Source organism: Eschscholzia californica, unplaced genomic scaffold, assembly GCF_041429995.1.
Source record: "Eschscholzia californica isolate CP2 unplaced genomic scaffold, dmEscCali1.0.p SCAF_1, whole genome shotgun sequence".
Classification (NCBI taxonomy): Eukaryota; Viridiplantae; Streptophyta; class Magnoliopsida; order Ranunculales; family Papaveraceae; genus Eschscholzia; species Eschscholzia californica.
In genome coordinates this window covers 58,008,307-58,022,020 of record NW_028238198.1, presented here as the reverse complement: position 1 = coordinate 58,022,020, position 13,714 = coordinate 58,008,307, and the positions used below count along the sequence as shown (strand labels likewise).

Below are 13,714 nucleotides of genomic sequence, written 5' to 3'. Positions count from 1 at the left end.
TAATGGAGTTTTAGGACATATTAAACATTATTCGATGAAAAAATCATTACTCATGCGAAAAAATTGGTTACACAGTTTGGTACAATTTCATATTGCTACAGTTTCTTTTACAATTTGAGGAGTCGATACAGTTATTTTTACAATTTGAGAGGTCGAAATTGAGGTAAAACCCCAAAAACATCATACGTAATTGAGTTTTAGAACATATGAAACATATTGGATTAAAAAAATCACAACTCGTGCAAAAATTTTTTTACACTGTTAGGTGCAGTTTCATTTTGCTACAGTTTCTTTTACAATTTGAGGAATCAATACAGTTTTGTTTACAATTTGAGGGGTCGAAATGGAGGTAAACCCCCATAAAAATCATATGGAATGGATTTTTAGGACTATAAAACACTTTGGATGAAAAAAAATCACAACTCATGCGAAAAATTTGTTACACAGTTTGGTGCTGTTTCATATTGTTACAGTTTCATATTTCTACAGTTTCTTTTACAATTTGAGGAGTCGATACAATTTTGTTTACAATTTGAAAGGTCGAAACTGAGGTAAAACCCCAAAACATCATATGTAATGGAGTTTTAGGACATATTAAACATATTCGATGAAACAAATCACAACTCGTGCGAAAAAATCTGTTACACAGTTTGGTACAGTTTCATATTGCTACAATTTATTTTACAATTAGAGGAGTCGAAACAGTTTTGTTTACAATTTGAGGGGTCAAAATTGAGGTAAAACCCCAAAAACTTCATATGAAATGGATTTTTAGGCCATATAAAACATTTTGGATGAAAAAAATGACAACTCGTGCGAAAAAATTTGTTACACAACTTGGTGCAGTTTCATATTGCTACAGTTTCGTTTACAATTTGAGGAGTCGATATAGTTTTGTTTATAATTTGAGGGCTCGAAATTGCGGTAAAACCCCAACAACATCATATCTAGCGGAGTTTTAGAACATATGAAACGTATTGGATGAAAAAAAATCACAACTCGTGCGAAAAAATTTGTTACACAGTTTGGTGCAGTTTCATATTGCCATAGTTTCGTTTACAATTTGACGAGTCGATACAGTTTTGTTTACAATTTGAGGGGTCGAAATTGCGGTAAAACCCTAAAAACATCATATCTAGCGGAGTTTTAGGAAATATGAAACATATTGGATGAAAAAAAAAATCACAACTCGTGCAAAAAAATTTGTTACAAAGTTTGGTGCAGATTCATATTGCTATAGTTTCGTTTACATTTGAGGGGTCGAAATTGAGGTAAAACCCAAAAAACATCATACGGAATCTCAGAGTTTGAAATTTTTTTATCTCGTTGAATTTGGTAAGTTCTTCAGATATACCCACAGGGGAGGAACAACTATTACCACCTTCATTACTTTCAGTGACAAACTCCGCTTCTACATTTGCCCTTTTTTTATCTCGACCTGATTCTTCTTATGTGAAAATGAGAAATTTACAACTTTATCCAGATTAAAAGGAGGTTTTCAATGACTAACAAATTCTTAATATAACATATATACGTGAGGGTTCGAGACGTATAATATGCTTAGATAGTAACTTGTTCATCTTAAACATATCAGTACAATCTGTCTCAAACACCAAACGGAGGTCGTCGTTGCAAATTATCTTTCTCTTGTTACTTGAATCCTGAAGGTCGTGTTTCCTTATATATGCCCATAGTCTCTTTACTATCTGAACCAACAATAAAAAAATATCCGAAAGACCTGATGTTCATAAATAAGTCCAAGTCAAAAAATAGAGTCAAAGATGTTGACCAGGATCGAGGCATGACACATGGCGGTAGAACAGACCAACAGATGGACTGTTATGATACATTTTCGGTACAAGTTTGGGCACCGAGGAACTAAGTGGGATCTTGTATAGGGTCATGTTCTAGTACAACGTGAAGATCCAAACGTTGGTACTCCCAGCATGATCTGACGCGTCCACAAACTGTCAACGCACACGGTCTAAACTTTAGATGCCGATGTAACTTTGCTCGATAGTCCCTATTGCACCACGCTGTCCCTCACGACAGCTAATCGATTGGCTGATTCCTTTCATTTCTTTGCTCGTTTGGGAAACAACAAACCCACGTCAACACCGGCCAGTAATACTTGATTGGCACCCATATCTTTGGTGAGATCTTTTTATTTACTCTTATCTCTCTCCGAGCGAAACTAGAGAGAGAAAGAAACATAACATAACAGCTACTATTGAAAGAGAGGGTTGAAGGAAATATTTTGAAGAAGAAATTCTTTTAGAAATAAGATAATCACAGTATAGAAAGAGGGATTGGTTTGTTAACAGTAGCGACTGAAAGGAGATTTCTTTCTAAAATAAAAAATGAAAACCTAGAAGAATACTAATGGCAGATTTGTTCTCACATCTTCAACCCGAAAGGGAAAGAGATACAAAAAGATTTTCAGAAATAACCCACGATGATTCTTCCTTCCTCTCTGTCATATGCGTGAAAGGGAAAGTTTTTGAATTCCATATTCCTACAGTTTCGTTTACAATTTGAGGAGTCAATGTAGTTTTGTTTACAATTTGAGGGGTCAAAATTGCGGTAAAACCCCAACAACATCATATCTAGCAGAGTTTTAGGACATATGAAACATATTGGATGAAAAAAAATCACAACTCGTGCGAAAAAATTTGTTACACAGTTTGGTGCAGTTTCATATTGCTATAGTTTCGTTTACAATTTGAAGGGTCGTTACAGTTTTGTTTACAATTTGAGGGGTCGAAATGGAGGTAAAACCCCAAAAAATCATATGGAATGGATTTTAAGGGCATATAAAACATTTTGGATGAAAAAAAATCACAAATCATGCGAAAAAATTTGTTACACAGTTTGGTGCAGTTTCATATTGTTGTAGTTTCGTTTACAATTTAAGGAGTCGATATAGTTTTGTTTACAATTTGAGAGGTCGAAATTGAGGTAAACCCCCAAAAACATCATGCATAATGGAGTTTTAGGACATATGTAACATATTCGATGAAAAAATCACAACTCGTGCGAAAAAATTTGTTACACAGTTTGGTACAGTTTCATATTGCTACAGTTTCTTTTACAATTTGAGGAGTCGATACAGTTTTGTTTACAATTTGAGAGGTCGAAATTGAGGTAAAACCCCAAAAACATCATAAGTAATTGAGTTTTAGAACATATGAAACATATTGGATGAAAAAAATCACAACTCGTGCGAAAAGTTTTTTACACTGTTAGGTGCAGTTCATATTGCTACAGTTTCTTTTACAATTTGAGGAGTCAATACAATTTTGTTTGAAAATTGAGGGGTCGAAATGGAGGTAAAACCCCAAAAAATCACATGAATGGATTTTAAGGACATATAAAACATTTTGGATGAAAAAAATCACAACTCGTGCGAAAAAATTTGTTACACAGTTTGGTACAGTTTCATATTGCTACAGTTCCGTTTTGAGGAGTCGATACAGTTTTGTTTACAATTTGAGGGGCCAAAATTGAGGTTAAACCCCAAAAACATCATATGGAATGGATTATTAGGACATATGTTGCTACAGTTTCGTTTACATTTTGAGGAGTCAATACAGTATTGTTTACAATTTTAGGGCTCGAAATGGCGGTAAAACCCCAGAAAAATCATATCTAGTGGAGTTTTGGGACATATGAAACATATTGGTCGAAAAACATTTCACGACTCGTGCGAAAAACTTAGTTACACAGTTTGGTGCAGTTTCATATTTCTATAGTTTCGGTACAATTTGAGGGGTCGATATTAAGGTAAAACCCCAAAAATATCAAATGTAATGGAGTTTTAGGACATATGAAACATATTGGATGAAAAAAATCACAACTCGTGCGAAAAAAATTGTTACACAGTTTGTTGTTGTTTCATATTGTTACAGTTTAATATTGCTACAGTTTTTTTTACAATTTGTGGAGTACATAAAGTTTTATTTACAATTTGAGAGGTCGAAACTAAGGTAAAACCCCCCAAAACATCGTATGTAATGGAGTTTTAGGACAAATGAAACATATTGGATGAAAAAAATCACAACTCGTGCGAAAAAATTTGTTACTCTGTTAGGTGCCGTTTCTTTTACAATTTGAGGAGTAAACAGTTTTGTTTACAATTTGAGGGGTCGAAATGGAGGTAATACCCCAAAAACATCATATGCAATGGATTTTTAGGACATATGAAACACTTTGGATGAAAAAAAATCACAACTCGTGCGAAAATTTTTGTTACACAGTTTGGTACAGTTTCATATTGCTACAGTTTCGTTTACAATTTAAGGAGTCGATACAGTTTTGTTTACAATTTGAGGGGTCAAAATTGCGGTAAAACCCCAACAACATCATATCTAGCGGAGTTTTAGAACATATGAAAGATATTGGATGAAAAAAATCACAACTCGTGCGAAAAAATTTGTTACACAGTTTGGTGCAGTTTCAAATTGCTATAGTTTCGTTTACAATTTGAGGGGTCGAAATTGAGGTAAAACCCCAAAACCATCATATGTAAAAGAGTTTTAAGACATATGAAAACATATTGGATGAAAAAAAATCACGACTCATGCGAAAAAATTTGTTACATAATTTGGTGCAGTTTTAAATTGTTACTATTCCGTTTACTTTGAGGAGTCGATACCGTTTTGTTTACAACTTGAGAGGTCGAAATTGAGGTAAAACCCCAAAAATATCATATGTAATGGAGTTTTAGGACATATGAAATATATTGGATGAAAAAATACCAACTCATACGAAAAATTTTGTTACACAGTTTGGTTCTGTTTCATATTGTTACAGTTTCGTTTAAAATTTGAGGTGTCGATACAGTTTTGTTTACAATTTGAGAGGTCGAAATTGAGGTAAACCCTCAAAAACATCATACATAATGGAGTTTTAGGATATATGAAACATATTCGATAAAAAAATCACAACTCGTGCGAAAAAATTTGTTACACAGTTTGGTACACTTTCATATTGCTACAGTTTCTTTTACAATTTGAGGAGTCGATACAGTTTTGTTTACAATTTGAGAGGTCGAAATTGAGGTAAACCCCTCAAAAACATCATACATAATGGAGTTTCATGACATATGAAACATATTCGATGAAAAAATCATTACTCATGCGAAAAAATTTGTTACACAGTTTGGTACAATTTCATATTGCTACAGATTCTTTTATAATTTGAGGAGTCGATACAGTTATTTTTACAATTTGAGAGGTCGAAATTGAGGTAAAACCCCAAAAACATCATACGTAATTGAGTTTTAGAACATATGAAACATATTGGATGAAAAAAATCACAACTCGTGCAAAATTTTTTTTACACTGTTAGGTGCAGTTTCATTTTGCTACAGTTTCTTTTACAATTTGAGGAATCAATAAAGTTTTGTTTACAATTTGAGGGGTCGAAATGGAGGTAAACCCCCATAAAAATCATATGGAATGGATTTTTAGGACTATAAAACACTTAGGATGAAAAAAAAAATCACAACTCATGCGAAAAATTTGTTACACAGTTTGGTGCTGTTTCATATTGTTACAGTTTCATATTTCTACAGTTTCTTTTACAATTTGAGGAGTCGATACAATTTTGTTTACAATTTGAGAGGTCGAAACTGAGGTAAAACCCCAAAAACATCATATGTAATGGAGTTTTAGGACATATTAAACATATTCGATGAAACAAATCACAACTCGTGCGAAAAAATCTGTTACACAGTTTGGTACAGTTTCATATTGCTACAATTTCTTTTACAATTAGAGGAGTCGAAACAGTTTTGTTTACAATTTGAGGGGTCAAAATTGAGGTAAAACCCCAAAAACTTCATATGAAATGGATTTTTAGGCCATATAAAACATTTTGGATGAAAAAAATGACAACTCGTGCGAAAAAATTTGTTACACAGTTTGGTGCAGTTTCATATTTGTTACACAATTTGAGGAGTCGATATAGTTTTGTTTATAATTTGAGGGCTTGAAATTGCGGTAAAACCCCAACAACATCATATCTAGCGGAGTTTTAGAACATATGAAACGTATTGGATGAAAAAATATCACAACTCGTGCGAAAAAATTTGTTACACAGTTTGGTGCAGTTTCATATTGCCATAGTTTCGTTTACAATTTGACGAGTCGATACAGTTTTGTTTACAATTTGAGGGGTCGAAAGTGCGGTAAAACCCTAAAAACATCATATCTAGCGGAGTTTTAGGAAATATGAAACATATTGGATGAAAAAAAATCACAACTCGTGCAAAAAAATTTGTTACAAAGTTTGGTGCAGTTCATATTGCTATAGTTTCGTTTATATTTGAGGGGTCGAAATTGAGGTAAAACCCAAAAAACATCATATGGAATGGATTTTTAGGACATATGAAACATATTTGATGAAAAAAATAACAATTCGTGCGAAAAAAATTGTTACCCAGTTTGGTGCAGTTTCATATTGCTACAGTTTCGTTTACAATTTAAGGAGTCGATACAGTTTTGGTTACAATTTGAGGGGTCGAAATTGAGGTAAAACCCCAAAAACATCAAATGTAATGGAGTTTTAGGACATATGAAACATATTGGATGAAAAAAATCACAACTCATGCGAAAAAATTTGTTACACAGTTTGGTGCTTTTTCATATTGTTACATTTTTGTTTGCAATTTGAGGAGTTGATACAGTTTTGTTTACAATTTGAGAGGCCAAAATTGAGGTAAACCCCCAAAAACATCATACATAATGGAGTTTTAGGACATATGAAACATATTCGATGAAAAAATCACAACTCGTGCGAAAATTTTTGATACACAGTTTGGTGCTGTTTCATATTGTTACATTTTCTTTTATAATTTGAGGTGTCAACACAGTTTTGTATAAAATTGAGGTAAAACCCCCAAAACATCATATGTAACGGAGTTTTAGAACATATGAAACATATTCGATGAAAATATCACAACTCGTGCGAAAATTTTTGTTACACAGTTCGGTGCTGTTTCATATTGTTACAGTTTCTTTTACAATTTGTGGAGTACATAAAGTTTTGTTTACAATTTGAGAGGTCGAAACTAAGGTAAAACCCCCAAAACATCATATGTAATGGAGTTTTAGGACAAATACAAAATATTGGATAAAAAAAAATCACAACTCGTGCGAAAAAATTTGTTACTCTGTTAGGTGCAATTTAATATTGCTAAAGTTTCTTTTATAATTTGAGGAGTCAACACTGTTTTGATTACAATTTGAGGGGTCGAAATGGAGGTAAAACCCCAAAAACATCATATGGAATGGATTTTCAAGACATATGAAACATTTTAGATGAAAAAAATTACAACTCGTGCGAAAAAATTGGTTACAAAGTTTGGTGCAGTTTCATATTGCTACAATTTCGTTTACAATTTGAGGAGTCGATACAGTTTTGTTTACAATTTGAGAGGTCGAAATTGAGGTAGAACCCCAATAACATCATATGTAATTGATTTTAAGACATATGAAACATATTGGATGAAAAAAAATCACAAGTCATGCGAAAAAATTTGTTACACAGTTTGGTGTTGTTTCATATTGTTACAATTTCATATTGCTATAATTTCTTTTACAATTTGAGGAGTCGATACAGTTTTGTTTACAATTTGAGAGGTCGAAACTGAAGTAAAACCCCAATAACATCTTATGTAATGGAGTTTTAGGACATATTAAACATATTCGATGAAAAAATCATTACTCATGCGAAAAAATTGGTTACACAGTTTGGTACAATTTCATATTGCTACAGTTTCTTTTACAATTTGAGGAGTCGATACAGTTATTTTTACAATTTGAGAGGTCGAAATTGAGGTAAACCCCAAAAACATCATACGTAATTGAGTTTTAGAACATATGAAACATATTGGATTAAAAAAATCACAACTCGTGCAAAATTTTTTTTACACTGTTAGGTGCAGTTTCATTTTGCTACAGTTTCTTTTACAATTTGAGGAATCAATACAGTTTTGTTTACAATTTGAGGGGTCGAAATGGAGGTAAACCCCCATAAAAATCATATGGAATGGATTTTTAGGACTATAAAACACTTTGGATGAAAAAAAATCACAACTCATGCGAAAAATTTGTTACACAGTTTGGTTCTGTTTCATATTGTTACAGTTTCATATTTCTACAGTTTCTTTTACAATTTGAGGAGTCGATACAATTTTGTTTACAATTTGAAAGGTCGAAACTGAGGTAAAACCCCAAAACATCATATGTTATGGAGTTTTAGGACATATTAAACATTATTCGATGAAAAAATCATTACTCATGCGAAAAAATTGGTTACACAGTTTGGTACAATTTCATATTGCTACAGTTTCTTTTACAATTTGAGGAGTCGATACAGTTATTTTTACAATTTGAGAGGTCGAAATTGAGGTAAAACCCCAAAAACATCATACGTAATTGAGTTTTAGAACATATGAAACATATTGGATTAAAAAAATCACAACTCGTGCAAAAATTTTTTTACACTGTTAGGTGCAGTTTCATTTTGCTACAGTTTCTTTTACAATTTGAGGAATCAATACAGTTTTGTTTACAATTTGAGGGGTCGAAATGGAGATAAACTCCCATAAAAATCATATGGAATGGATTTTTAGGACTATAAAACACTTTGGATGAAAAAAAATCACAACTCATGCGAAAAATTTGTTACACAGTTTGGTGCTGTTTCATATTGTTACAGTTTCATATTTCTACAGTTTCTTTTACAATTTGAGGAGTCGATACAATTTTGTTTACAATTTGAAAGGTCGAAACTGAGGTAAAACCCCAAAACATCATATGTAATGGAGTTTTAGGACATATTAAACATATTCGATGAAACAAATCACAACTCGTGCGAAAAAATCTGTTACACAGTTTGGTACAGTTTCATATTGCTACAATTTATTTTACAATTAGAGGAGTCGAAACAGTTTTGTTTACAATTTGAGGGGTCAAAATTGAGGTAAAACCCCAAAAACTTCATATGAAATGGATTTTTAGGCCATATAAAACATTTTGGATGAAAAAATGACAACTCGTGCGAAAAAATTTGTTACACAGTTTGGTGCAGTTTCATATTGCTACAGTTTCGTTTACAATTTGTGGAGTCGATATAGTTTTGTTTATAATTTGAGGGCTCGAAATTGCGGTAAAACCCCAACAACATCATATCTAGCGGAGTTTTAGAACATATGAAACGTATTGGATGAAAAAAAATCACAACTCGTGCGAAAAAATTTGTTACACAGTTTGGTGCAGTTTCATATTGCCATAGTTTCGTTTACAATTTGACGAGTCGATACAGTTTTGTTTACAATTTGAGGGGTCGAAATTGCGGTAAAACCCTAAAAACATCATATCTAGCGGAGTTTTAGGAAATATGAAACATATTGGATGAAAAAAAAAATCACAACTCGTGTAAAAAAATTTGTTACAAAGTTTGGTGCAGTTTCATATTGCTATAGTTTCGTTTACATTTGAGAGGTCGAAATTGAGGTAAAACCCAAAAAACGTCATACGGAATCTCAGAGTTTGAAATTTTTTTATCTCGTTGAATTTGGTAAGTTCTTCAGATATACCCACAGGGGAGGAACAACTATTACCACCTTCATTACTTTCAGTGACAAACTCCGCTTCTACATTTGCCCTTTTTTTATCTCGACCTGATTCTTCTTATGTGAAAATGAGAAATTTACAACTTTATCCAGATAAAAAGGAGGTTTTCAAAGACTAACAAATCCTTAATATAACATATATACGTGAGGGTTCGAGACGTATAATATGCTTAGATAGTAACTTGTTCATCTTAAACATATCAGTACAATCTGTCTCAAACACCAAACGGAGGTCGTCGTTGCAAATTATCTTTCTCTTGTTACTTGAATCCTGAAGGTCGTGTTTCCTTATATATGCCCATAGTCTCTTTACTATCTGAACCAACAATAAAAAAATATCCGAAAGACCTGATGTTCATAAATAAGAATAAAATATATTCCTTGGGTAAAATAAAATAGGTTGATTAGAATTACAACCTCGGTCCTTGACATTGTTGGTTCACCAACAATGGCCTGAAGCTCAGGTGAAACACCACAAGCTTTATTAAGACCCCCTGGACCACCTCTCCTCTTAGCCGGAAGACTACAATAAAATTGATCATAGTGTACAAGAGCATCAGGTCTAAGAACATATTAGGTATCTTCTTTAACCACCATAAATATTATAATTAACTATGAAGACGCAAGTGTAAATGTGGCACCCCATGCAAGCATTTCGAGTTTCCGAATTTTCTTAAGGCAAATCGTTGATCTTCAATATGAGATACCAATCGATCGACGCAATATCGACAATAAATGGGGAACAATAAAGCGAGATTAACCCCCTACTTGACTCTTTGAGCTACACCTACTGTTTGCTTCCCAACTTCTTCAAAATCCGAAGACACACATCTCCATGAAATGTTGTTTATGAACTATGATATCATCCCAGGGGGGCAAAGGATCAAATAGGAGGTCAAGTAGCGCATTGTATCACCGAATGAACAAAACCCTATGCCCAACAACTAAGAGAATACCCAATTAAGTATTAAATTCGAAGACAACTTTTTTAATTCTTTACTAAGTTATGATGCCAAATAAGAAAGAGTAACAGAACAAAACCCAAATGAGTATGATAGTCAAATATTCCATTATGAACCAACCCATAATGTTATTTCTATAGATTTTGAGGGATCATGATGTCTTACACTATGGATCATAAAGCCGTATACTATGGGTCAAATTGAGATCACACCATGTATTTTTTGACATTCTATCGAGACTAAACATTATCTGTACATATATAGCATATATAAGTTGCTTGGGCGACTTAAGTCAATGTAACATGATCATTGTAGTGAAAAAAAACTTTGATATTGAGTTACAACCGTTGTTGATATTTTGGGAGAGACAGTACTGTACTTGGTTCAGAAATTCAGGAAAAAAAAATCATTGGTCATACACCTTTTAAAAATCATAGAGGAGATTAAATATGATCCAAGAATCTTTCAGATGGTGCTAATCCAATACTTACGAGACATGGTCAATACGTTAGATTGAGCATATGAACCAAAATAAAGATTGCCAAAAATTTGAATTTTGAGAACAAAATAGAAACCTTGAGAAGAAAACACAAACCAAAACTAAAGACATTTAATCAAACACTCCTACAAATTGGACCAATGAACCAACATATTCATTTCTATCAATAAACCAAAACTGAAATTGGAACCTTAAACACAATCAAAACTAACCCTAAAAAGAGAAAGAGAGAAGTTTGGCCTTTTTTTGACATTCCATCCATGTATAAAGTTTTTTCTTTTTGAAGTTATAATGTTCAATATCAATCCAGTCCTAACAGAATCATGAAAGGAAAGAGAAACATGAAAAAATTCACACAGACATTTCACCAAACATGTAGTGTGCAGAAACATAGATCATGTATTAAATCAATCTAACCTCAAGATTAGACGAATGATTCAGACAACCAAAAATCTAATGATAAGAAAAAAAAACTAACCTTGCCGGCGTCAACTTAATCCCCAAATGAAGAAGCACAAACAGATTCGGAGAAGTGATTTACTGAAAATCGAAAACGAAAATTCAAATTCAGAAAACTGAAGTTCCGTAAACTGAAAATCAAATTCAATAACATAACAATGGTTCATAAAAGCACTAACCTTGCCTGCGTCTACCCGATGGGAGAAGAGGCATGTCAGAGAGATGTGTCTGTCGGTGAGAAGGGAGAAGCTGAAGAGATACTTTGCTACCCGTGGTATGAGTCACTCAATCCAGTGGTGGATGAGAGCGCTGACGTGGGACGGACGGTTGGATTTATCCGGGTGTTTGTCCCAGTCAGCATGTTTCAACCTATTTTATTATATAGATATTCTTACAATTACATATAGTTGAATATAACTTGAAAGGTTACAAGATAAATACGAGTTTATTTATTACCTTTCAAAGTTACGTGCTCGTTACAAAAATCTCGTAATCCTCATCTGACAAGAACAAAATATTTGCACCAATGGCAACTATGATTTTCATATTTATTCAGAATATTCTTATATTTACATCGCAATAGGGCATACTAAAGAAACTCAATAGAAGTGAAGTGCTTCATTGAGTTATATGAGTTGATACCAAAGCGTAGTTGCCATTGGTGCAAAATGAGAAAAGAAGTTAAACACCCTAAATTAACCAGTACCTGCAAATCCATGAGTACTTTACGAAGTTTGATAGTTCATATAAGAAATTTATGTGTTACTATTATGTTCCAGGAATAAGTTATCACTTAGAAGCTGGGCATGGAAATACAAAATCTCACATTGACACATAAGAGGAAATTAATAGGTGTAATATTCAAAGTTCAAACTCGACCAAATATAAGAACAAATAAAGCATTATTCACACAATCACCTTATGTTATCTGTTGTTTTTTCCAAGCAATGCATTTACACAAGACCTTTGCATTAGTTTGCGATGTGAGGCTGACTCCATTTGGCATGATGAATGACACTATTACATCTTTTAGACACGGCAACCTCACATGCACGACCATACAAATATCAGCAGCCAAAAGAATGACGACTATATTCTTTCTTATATTAGAGGTCTTAACAAAACTTACAGTGACTTAGAGCCCCTAAAATAGAAGCACCCTCATATTCCAACAATCTGGTCAGCCAACCTCGTGCGTTCATTCTGCAACAATAAATTGGACGAGGAGAAGTGAAAAGCAACTGAAGGAATAATCGATGAGGCATATTAGTAGGAATTCACTGCTAGACTGTAACTTAAATTGCTCAGCCCGGTGAGTGTTACAGATATACAAAATAACAGTAGGGGCTTGAAGAATCATTCTGACAAGTTCCTGAGGTAATTGTAAAATATGCAAATAAATAGTCTAACCTGAACCACTAGTTTGAACCTTTTACCGACGTATCTTGGCCTTCATCCTGAACAGTTTACCTGATGTTGCATCCGTGCTCCTACAATCTTATTTGAAGCTGATTTTGTTGCTTGATCAAACTACACTTAGATGAGTTGGTTTTCATTGAGGAGAGCACGGCTTTATCCTCGGAGGAACACAAATATGAATCGTAAATGTTTTTATATATGAATGTATAAATGTTCCTAAACAGTCCATATGGCATCTGTAGGGTTTTGTGTATCTCATACACTACCTAGTGTTGTAAGCGGAATCTCAAACATCTCATGTTTAACACTAGATTGCCCAGGACCTATATGCATAAACTAATCAATGAACTAGAGAGGGATAAATACCTTAACGCGTTTTTCCCTCGAACCATTCCAATCGCATGCAAAGATCGAGAGCTCCAACTGTAGCTCCTCTACTTGAGACACCGAGTGAATAGACTTGATCTCCCTTCCTTTCAGACTGCTAGGACTTAATAGAAGGTTGAGAAGAACTCTTCTTCTTGACTAGATTGATAGAATGGGAACTTTTTCTCTATATTCCTCTCTCTCCAATAGCTGTATATTCAGAGAGAGAGAGAGCTGTATATTTTTCCTTAGAGAAAAATCCACACCTTTTCTGTTCTCAACTGACCCAATATATAGACAAACCCTAATTAGAATCTCATTCAGATTAGGTTTTCTATTTTCTGGGTCACAGAAAAGATAATTACCAAA

At 33.4% G+C, this 13,714-nt stretch overlaps 1 long non-coding RNA gene across 2 annotated transcripts; it reads right to left on the bottom strand.

The window, feature by feature from the left end:
• Positions 1 to 10,084: 10,084 nt before the first annotated feature.
• Positions 10,085 to 11,770, bottom strand: LOC147567818 (uncharacterized). Of its 2 annotated transcripts, none has more exons than XR_015230876.1 (3): positions 11,740 to 11,770; positions 11,580 to 11,641; positions 10,085 to 10,163 (listed from the first exon to the last, which is right to left on the bottom strand). It is a non-coding gene; the product is annotated as an uncharacterized LOC147567818 (long non-coding RNA). The 2 variants fall into 2 exon arrangements; XR_015230877.1 differs by lacking the exon at positions 10,085 to 10,163 and adding an exon at positions 10,518 to 10,584 and having other exon boundaries at positions 11,740 to 11,761.
• Between the last annotated feature and the right edge of the window lie 1,944 nt (positions 11,771 to 13,714).